The 9789-nt window shown below is 42.0% G+C and overlaps 1 non-coding gene across 1 annotated transcript; it reads left to right on the top strand.

Moving 5' to 3' along the window:
• The first annotated feature begins 9437 nt into the window (after nt 1-9437).
• LOC145393950 (5S ribosomal RNA) lies at nt 9438-9556 on the top strand. The gene has a single exon (XR_013896300.1). It is a non-coding gene; the product is annotated as a 5S ribosomal RNA (ribosomal RNA).
• Nucleotides 9557-9789: the final 233 nt, after the last annotated feature.

Below are 9789 nucleotides of genomic sequence, written 5' to 3'. Positions count from 1 at the left end.
TATAAGATCCCTGGCATAGTAAATGTAATCACTAATATCAGAAAGTTGGTTGAATTGAGTCGGGTTGGTGCCACTCTACGTCTGAAATCTTTATGGTTACTTAGAGATCAAAGCAGTTGTCAGCTTGTAATCCATTTTTGGATTTTTTGTGGTTAAAAGATCCCTGGCACTAGTAAACTAATTACCAAAGCCAGAAAATTGGTAGAATCGAATCGGGTTGATGCCACTCTACCTCAAAAATATTCAAGGATCCTGAGAGATCAGAGCAGCTGTGAGCTTTTGATCCCATTTTGAGTTTTTTGGGTGGCTAATGAGCTTAATACATCAATATAAGATCCCAGTCACTAATAAATGAAACCACCAAAGCTAGAATGTAGGTTCAATCGAGTTTGTCTGGTGCAACTCAACCTCTGAAATCTTCAAGGATTCTGAGAGAGCAGAGTGGCTGTGAGCCTGTGAAGTCTGTCACTCGACTCCCGTGCTCCTAAATCAGTGTTGTAAGCATTGTGGAGAACTGGCTGAAGTTAGCGTGATATGTTATAACAGTACCTTCCATTTTACTTTGGTTGCTTGCAATGACTTCTCAATGCTGCAGGACGTAGATCTATGTCACTGGTGTTTCAGAGGGGGATGTAGATCTACACTGCTAGCGTGCTATGCGTTAAATACACATGTATTCTTTTTTCTATTATGTAACTATGTCTTATATATTTAGAAAGCAAGTCTGTCACATAAACAGTTGTCTACTGTCGACTTGCCATTGTATTAGTATCATATTATTGTTGTATAAATATTTACATTTATATGCATATCGGTTTTACATGTTCTTTTTGTTGTATGTTACAATTGTATTACTACAATGTTACTATGTTTCTACGGGTTTATTACTATATTCAGTTTTACAATATCGTAATTACAATAACATGATTGTTTGACAGGTAGATAAATAGCAGTGTAACATATTCCTAAATAGATTGTAATATCGTGATAGGTCGTAGGTACGAAAGTTTGACGTGACCGAGCGATATACAAGCATTGATGTATAATAGGTAATAGTTCTATCTATCTATTACAAGATGCCTTAATCCTGTAAGGGATGGCCACAAACAATTCGCCTCCATGTCGTCCTGTCCCCCGCCATTTCACTGCCCTGCTCGCAGCTCACACCCCCGTCTCACATATACCTCTCCACTCCATCCCCCCACCTCAACCTTGGCCTCCCCCTCACTCTACCCCCCTCCACCTCACTCACATATGCTCTCCTCGTCAGTCACTCTTTATCACCTCCACATGGCCAAATAACCTCAGTGTCTTTCTCCTAATGCTTCCTATCACATCCACATCCACTTCACAGCTCCTTCACTTCTTCATTTATCAATCTTACTCTCCCTGTGACTCCACATGGTCCTCTCAAATAACTCATTTCCACTGCTCTCAATCTTGACCAGCGTCCCTCCAACAGGGTCAAAGCTTCACTTCCGTATGTTAGAGTTGGTATTACAATACTGTCATGCAGTAACTTTTTCACTTCCATGCTCACTTCCCTGTTTCTTATCACTGCTTTCAAAGAACCAGCGACCTTTCTTCCCTGATGTACCCCTTCAAGCACATCACCCACTAAACTTCCATCCTTACCCAAGTACTACCCAAGTACTTAAATGCACTCACATTTTCCATTTCCTCCTCATCCAACCTCACTATACACTCAGTGATTTAATTTCTCTCAAAGGTCATAACTTGACTCTTCCCTACATTCACCTTTAGATTCCGTTTCTTATACACTCTCCCAAACTCATTCTCGAAGCCTTGCAGATCCCCATCATCTTCAATTAATAGCACAGTATCATCTGCAAACAACAGTACAGTGAGTTTCCATACACTGCCATCTCTCATTAAGGCCTTGTATCTCTTTTATAACCCTATCAACAGCCATGAAGACATGACACATCCCTGTTTCAATCGAATCTTTAAATAGAAAAATTCACTAAGTTCACTGTCCACACGCACCACAGCCTTAGCACACTCATACATACTCTTCGTGGCATTCAATGACTTCATATTTACTCCATTTATGCTTAATACTTCCAAACCCTTGTCTGTCCACCCTGTCATATGTTTACCCCTAATCCATGAAGGCCACATACAACTTCTTTCCCTTCTCAAGAAACTTTTCCACTAAAGATCTAAAAATCACTGTCTGATCTACACAACCTCTTCCCTTCTTGAAACTTCCCTGTTCTTCTCCAACTAATTTTTCTGTTATTTCCCTAACTCTGTCAATAAGTATCCTACCATATACTTTTCCTATTACACTAAGGAGACAAATGCCCCTATGATTACCACACACTTCATTTTCACCTTTTCCATTGTACAGACGAGTAATTATACCTGTCTTCCAATCCTCCGGGACCTTACCTTTCTCCCAGGCCAATCTGCACATCTTGCACATCCATTCTACTACTATCTCTCCCCCATGCATCAGCATTTTACCACAGACTCCGTCAATTCCTAGGGCTTTCCCCATTTTGACTTTCTTCATTGCGTCCACAACTTCCATCCTACTGATTTCTTCCTTTCTTCACACATCCCTCCTGGTCCCAGTCATTCTCCTGCCACTTATATTCACATTACGTTCATTCTTTATGTTCAGCTATTCCTTTAATTGTTGTCTCGATCTGCTCACTTTTTTTCCCTTCTCCACTATAATCTACCATTTTTATCTTTCACTCTCCGACTAACTTCATTAACACCCTGTCTAACTCTCTTTACCTCTTTCCAAAACGTTTTCTTACATTCCCTCCACTTTGTACTCAAAATCCTTCCAAATTTCTCGTCCACTCTCATCTTACTACTCTTTTCACCTCACATCCTCTCTACAAATAACTCTCTCTTGTGTCTCTCATCTTCCTCCACATCCCTGTTTCTCATTCACTTATTATATGCTGTCTTCTTTTGTGCTGGGAGGGGGTTGGTGATAGCCAATACCTTCTTCAGGCACACAATGATCCACAGGTATACATGGCGAGTGATGAGAAGGGTGGGTGGTGAACTGAATGAAAGGAAGGCAATGATTGATTATGTGTGTGTGGATGAAACGATGCGAGGATGTGTAATGGATGCAAGAGCTTTTAGTGTTTGGGGAAGTGGACTTTCTGACTACTACTTGGTGGTGGCCAGAATCAAGTTCCAAGTAAGATGGAGAAATAGAAGAAGGGAAGGACGGGAGGAAGGAGTAGTTGCAAGGAGAGTGGATAGGTTACATGAGGATGAGAAAGAGGCAGAATATAGGAGAGAAGTGGAGGAACGATTGGGCAAATACGAACTGGAGCAGATGGGGGACGTGGAAGGTGTGTGCAGGATATTCACAGAAGAAATATGTGCAGCATGTGATGTGGTGTGTGGGGTGAAGAGAAGGCGGAGGGGGGTGCAAGGAACAGCGTGGTGGATTGAGGAGGTGAGACAGGCTGTGGCACAAAAGAAGAAAGCATGCAATGAATGGATGAGAAATAGGGGCGTGGAATAAGTTGAGAGGCGGAAGAGAGAGTTATATGAAGAAAGGAAGAGAGAGGTGAAAAGATTAGGAAGAGAGAGTAAGAAGAGAGTGAATGAGGAATTTGGAAGGAATTTGAGTGTAATGTGGAGGGACTGTAAGAAAATATTCTGGAAGGAGGTAAAGATAGTAAGACAGGGTGGCGGTGAAGTTAGCAGGGGAGTGAAAGATAAAAATGGTAGATTACTAGTGGAGAAGGGAGATAAAGTGAGCAGATGGAGAGAACACTTTAAGGAATTGATGAACATAGAGAATGGAAGTAATGTGAGTATAAGTGGCTGGAGAATGGGTGGGAGAAGGACGGAGGTGAGCAGACAGGAAGAAATCAGTAGGATAGAAGTTGTGGACGCAATGAAGAAAGTCAGATTGGGGAAAGCCCTAGGAATTGATGGAGTGTGTGGTGAAATGCTGAAGCATGGGGGAGAGATAGTAGTAGAATGGATGTGGAAGATGTGCAGATTGGAATGGGAGGAAGGTAGAGTCCCGGAGGATTGGAAGTCAGGTATAATTATTCCCCTGTACAAAGGAAAAGGGAGAAAAGAAGTGTGTGGTAATCATTGGGGCATTTGCCTTCTTATTGTAATAGGAAAAGTGTATGGTAAGATATTTATTGACCAAGTTAGAGAAATAACAGAGGAATTAGTTGGAGAAGAACAGGGAGGCTTTAGGAAGGGAAGAGGTTGTGCAGATCAGATATTCATTCTTAGATCTTTAGTGGAAAAGTTTCTAGAGAAGGGAAAAAAGTTGTATGTGGCATTCATGGATTTGGAGGAAGCATATGATAGGGTGGATAGACAAGGATTGTGGAAAGTATTAAGAATATATGGAGTAGATGGGAAGTTGTTGAATACTGTGAAGAGTATGTACGATGGTGCTAAGGCTGCAGTGCGTGAGGATGGTGAACTGAGTGATTTTTTCTCTTTGAAGGTTGGGTTGAAACAGGGATGTGTCATGTCTCCATGGTTGTTCAATCTGTATATGGATGGGGTAATAAAAGAGGTACAAGGTAGGGCAGTGGATGTTGGAGTGGCCCTAGTGAGAGAGGGTAGTGTTTAGAAACTCCCTGTACTGTTGTTTGCAGATGATACTGTGTTGTAGGGTGAAGACGAAGGAGAGCTGGAAGGCTTGGTGGATGAGTTTGGGAGAGTGTGTAAGAAACGGAATCTAATGGTGAATGTAGGGAAGAGTAAAGTTATGGTCTTTGAGAGAGGCGAAGTCAGTGAATGTACAGCGAGGTTGGATGGTGAGGAATTGGAAAATGTGAGTACGTTTAAGTACTTGGGTAGTGTGATGAGTAAGGATGGAGGTTTGGAGGGTGAAGTGCTTGAAAGGGTACAACAGGGAAGAAATGTTGCTGGTTCCTTGAAAGCAGCGATAAGAAACAGGAAAGTGAGCATGGAAGTGAAAAAGTTAGTACTTGACAATATTGTTATACCAACTCAAACATATGGAAGTGAAGCTTAGACATTGTTGGAAGGACACAAGTCAAGAGTGAGAGCAGTGGAAATGAGTTATTTGAGAGGAGCCTGTGGAGTCACATGGAGAGGCAAGCTGACAAATGAGGATATAAAGGAGCGTTGTGGTGTGGATGTAGATGTGATAGGAGGCGCTAGGAGGAACACACTGAGGTGGTTTGGCCATTTGGAGAGGATGGAGGGTGAGAGACTGACGAGGAGAGTGTATGTGAGTGAGGTGGAGGGGGTAAGAGGGAGGGGGAGGCCGAGGATGAGATGGAGGGATGGAGTGGAGAGGTATATGAGAGAGGGGGGTGTGAGTTGGGAGCAGGGCAGTGAGATGGTGGGGGACAGGGCAACGTGGAGGCGATTTGTTTGTGGCCACCCCGTACGGGATTGAGGCGTCTGGCAATAGATTGATAGATAGATTCTTTTGTGCCGCAGCCTCTCTCACCTCTTCATTCCACTATGCTTTTCCTTGCACCCCCTTTCATCTTATCTTCACCCCACACACCACCTCATATGCTGCACAGATTTCTTCTGTGAATATGTTGCACACATCGTCCACATCCCTCATCTGCTCCAAATCATATGCAACCAATCGCTCCTCCACTCCTCTCTTATATTCTACCTTTTTTCCAACCTCTTGTAGTCGTTCCATCCTCATTGTAAAAGCTACACTTCCTCCTGTCCATCATTACTTCTATTTCTCCACTTCATTTCAACCTTGACTTTCACCACCACCAAGTGGTGGTCAGAATATCTACTCCCTCAACCTCTGTATGCTTTTGCATCTATTACACACCTTCTCATTCCATCATCCTCACACACATAATCAATCATATCCTGCCGTTCATTCATTTCATTACCCACCTTTCTCATCACTTGCCACGTATACCTGTGGATCATTTTGTGCTGAAGAGGGTTTTTGCTATCACCAATCCCCTCCCGGCATAAATGACGACTAGAGCACTACCATTCTCATCCAGTTCTGCAGGCACACCCCACTCCCCAACAACTCCATCCACCTTCACATTCCCTACTTTTCCATTTATATCTCCAAGCAAAAACACTCATTCATTCTAAACTTTTTCATGCACGCTTCCACGTTTGTCCAGGACTTTTTTCACTCTGCACGACCTTGTATTGGTGCAAACACACACACACAATCGCCCACATTTGTAGTTTAGCTTTCAGTCTTATCCACACACTTCTTAAGCCAATTGATCCATACACACTTATATTCTCCTTCCGTTTCTTGCACACAACGGTACACACTCCTTCTTTTGCCCTCCCATGTTCACCCACTCTCGTGCATGTACCCTATCCAAACTCCCATTCTCTCACACTGTCACCTCACCATTTAGACTCAATTAATCTGCATACATCCATTTTTGCACCCTGAAGCACCTGGACAATCTCTCTCTCTTTCACCTCATCATTTGCACCCCTTACATTCAATGTCGCAATCCGTACCATGTTCTTTGTTCGGTCACTAGTCGTTACCTGTTGGTCAGTCCTGGTCCGAGGCTTCTTGTTTGTATTTTTAGTTAGTTTTTTTCCAGGGAAGGGCACTAACCCTCCGCCAACCCACTTGTTGTCATGTAGGGAGCAAGTGTCGGTTATTTATAAGGTTACCATCCAGCATTGTAAATGACTTCCTGGTTTACAGAAAATCATTTGGCTTGCCACTCAGTGTAGAGCTACCCTAAAAACAGAGTACCACTATACCAACTGGGTGGATGATGGGGGCCCCCACCTACCATAGCTATAAACATGTATTAATTATAGGCACTAGTGTATATCTCATAGCACAATAGGTACCACTTGCCTCACTTGCACTATCTAGTTCTCAGGTGGAGATGTACACGTCCTCTAGCCAGAATGCAAACAAAATGTATGGCAAACATTATCTAGAAGATGGAGAATCCCTCTGTGCTGCGAACACTTGGGTAACTGCCGTAAGCTGGTTAGCCCGTATTGTGGAAAAGTAGGCTACTAGACATTACACACATCCTCACCAAGCAGTATAGTGTATATTCCTGGAAGTCAGGTATAGCAGTGAGAGAGCTAGAGAGAACGACAGAAGGCAGAGAGCAGCTTAGGAGATAGGATAGTGTAGGATATTGGCTGTCATGCTTTGTTACTTTGTTAAGCACACCAGCGATACCTTTGTCACAATAAAGCCCCATAATCCAGAAGTGGCTATCCCTCACGTACGACACAAGAAAGACCGAGGGGCAGGAGAGCCAAAGAAAATACCTAACCCACAACGAGCTATCCAGTGCCTCACGACTTTACATTGGTTGCATGATTCCCACATAATTATCGGCACTTGCTTTCGCCTATTGACACACCTCCCTACTTCATCTTATTAGCAGAAATGTTGGCTGGGAGAGAGACAAAGGTTAGGCTTGAATTTTTTACCTTTTCTAACGTTTCGGGCTGTTTAAGATTGTTCTTTGTAGCCCGAAAAAAAAAGTAAATACTCGTATTGAAGAGGTAACAGACGGCCGCCTCTTACACCTTCATTCTTAGAGGGTGTCGTTAGGCTGAATAAAATTGTCTGGAGATTGTACTGAGTGAGTCAATTCAGAACATGTATTTAATGCTGTTTATATAAGTGAGATAAGATGCCCCAGAAGAAGCTAGGAATCCCCCCCCCCTCCCAAAGAAGAATAAAAAATGGGAAAACGGAAATTAGACGACTGCATATGTAAAATCAGTCAATAATAGGAACGTTTACTGATATGTTTTCGTCAGTGTATGAGAGATCAAATATTTTTCAGCTCTTTCACCAGTATTCTCGTCTGTTAAGGAAGTTCCCTTACACCATTTTTTTTTTTCGGATTTATTTTTGGATATGGCTGGTTAATATAGTTTTGTACGTTATTTATGCATAGTGCGGCGATATGGAAAGGATTTTTGTGGCATGGAAGAGGACATGAAGGTTTAATAAGGAAAACAAACTGGCGAGAACACAGGCCTATATTTAAGCTCATTTATCTGATACACGCAAGCCACTGATCCAGGATGTGCCCAGAGCAAAAAATAAATAAATAAATAAATACATAACTACAAAGATTCTTGTCTTTATTTCATTATTAACCAAATTAGTATAGGTAAATTAGAGCACTTTTTTACATATAACTGGGTAGAAATAATTGATATGGAGGATTTAGTGTACCAGACCCTATCTCCCCATCTCAGGACAGGAAAATGAGGCATGATGATTATGATGGCTGTGAAAACTCAGTCAGTTTGCTTGAGTTCGTTCACTTTGATTTGACATTTTTCCTCATATCTCAGCTTATTTCACGTAGCTCAATAACAGCAAAAGACAATACAGCAGCTCTACATTCTTTCCATAGAACTTCTTCATGACTGGTCTCATATTCTAATGTTAATCTGTTATCACAGTTCAGTACTCAGAACAGAAAGCGAGATGATAATTTTAGGCAAATTTCAAGTGAACAGAGTATATTACCTTTCAAAATCATAATTACTATAAATTTACCTGTAATTATCGAAGTGATGAAATTATTCTTAGCACAGGCCTACACACTTATTTTCTTGGCCTTAATATAGTCTGGGAGTGGCAGTGTCCTATCACTCTGCATTACGTGTTGTTCAAGTGAGCGAAGCGAGCAAGAACACCAAATTTAGTCACAGTTTGGACCCCCGACATATGTACCCGAGAGAAAGATTTATCGCATCAGCAAAACATGGGGGCAAGGGTCGGGAGGAAAACTCTGTAGAATATAGCGAGCGTTTTTTGATATTTCAGTCAATATTGAAGTTACAAGAAAGATAGACACCAATTTGGAAATCGCATAAAAATCCTCAATTATTTTCATTTCATGGACAACCCATAATTCCCAATAGTTTTTCAGTAAATCGAGGAAACAATTTTTTATAAGTCAGATTAGCATAACACTCGGCTGCGCAAGAAGTAACGGTCTAAGGTTGCATAAGTAGCGCAACAGTATTTTCCTACGATTCCTGAGAGCAACCAGGTTTTGTCATTTCAAAACAATAATATTGGATTAATCAATCTGAAAATTTGATTTACAAGTTGATTAACCCATTATTAACCTGCTAGGTCCCAAGCCCTAGACCTAAAATTAATACAAGAGGAGTATTGGTTTTAGGAAGTGTGAGGGAATATTTTTGGTTTAATATAATAAGTTCTTTTTAGTATTTTCAGGTCAGGAAATCAGAAGAAGATGAATGAACCACATGAGACAATATTCAGCACTACCTGACTTTCTTGTTCCCTCAAACACGTTCCACACTTTCAGTGTAGACGCCTATTACATGTTTATAAGGCAGATTAGCATAACAGCCGGCTGCGCAAAAGGTACCGGTCTAAGGCTGCGTGAGTGGTTTGGACCCCAGACATATGTACCTAAGCGAAAGATTTATCGCATCATCAAGACGGCGATACCACGTTGAGTACACCGCTTCCCGTCCGATCAGCGAAGTTAAGCAACGTTGGGTCTGGTTAGTACTTGGATGGGTGACCGCCTGGGAACACCAGATGCTGTTACAGGGAGGGGCACTAATCCTCCACCAACCCCACTGTTGGCATCCCTACGTGTCAAGTGGGGTTGGTGGAGGATTAGTGCCCCTCCCTGTAAAACAATTAACTCTAAGCCCTTGGCCACCCCGTGTGGGATACATGGCGTCTGGCAATGAATGAAAAAAAAAAAAAAAATCAAGAAATGGGGGCAGGGGTTGGAAGGAAAACTCTGTAGTAGAGTAGCGAACTATTTTTGGATATCT

Source organism: Coenobita brevimanus, chromosome 25, assembly GCF_032717465.1.
Source record: "Coenobita brevimanus isolate Jiangsu-jjx chromosome 25, ASM3271746v2, whole genome shotgun sequence".
Classification (NCBI taxonomy): Eukaryota; Metazoa; Arthropoda; class Malacostraca; order Decapoda; family Coenobitidae; genus Coenobita; species Coenobita brevimanus.
Note: the sequence above shows the minus strand (reverse complement) of the source record. Positions and strands in the feature narration are given on the sequence as shown.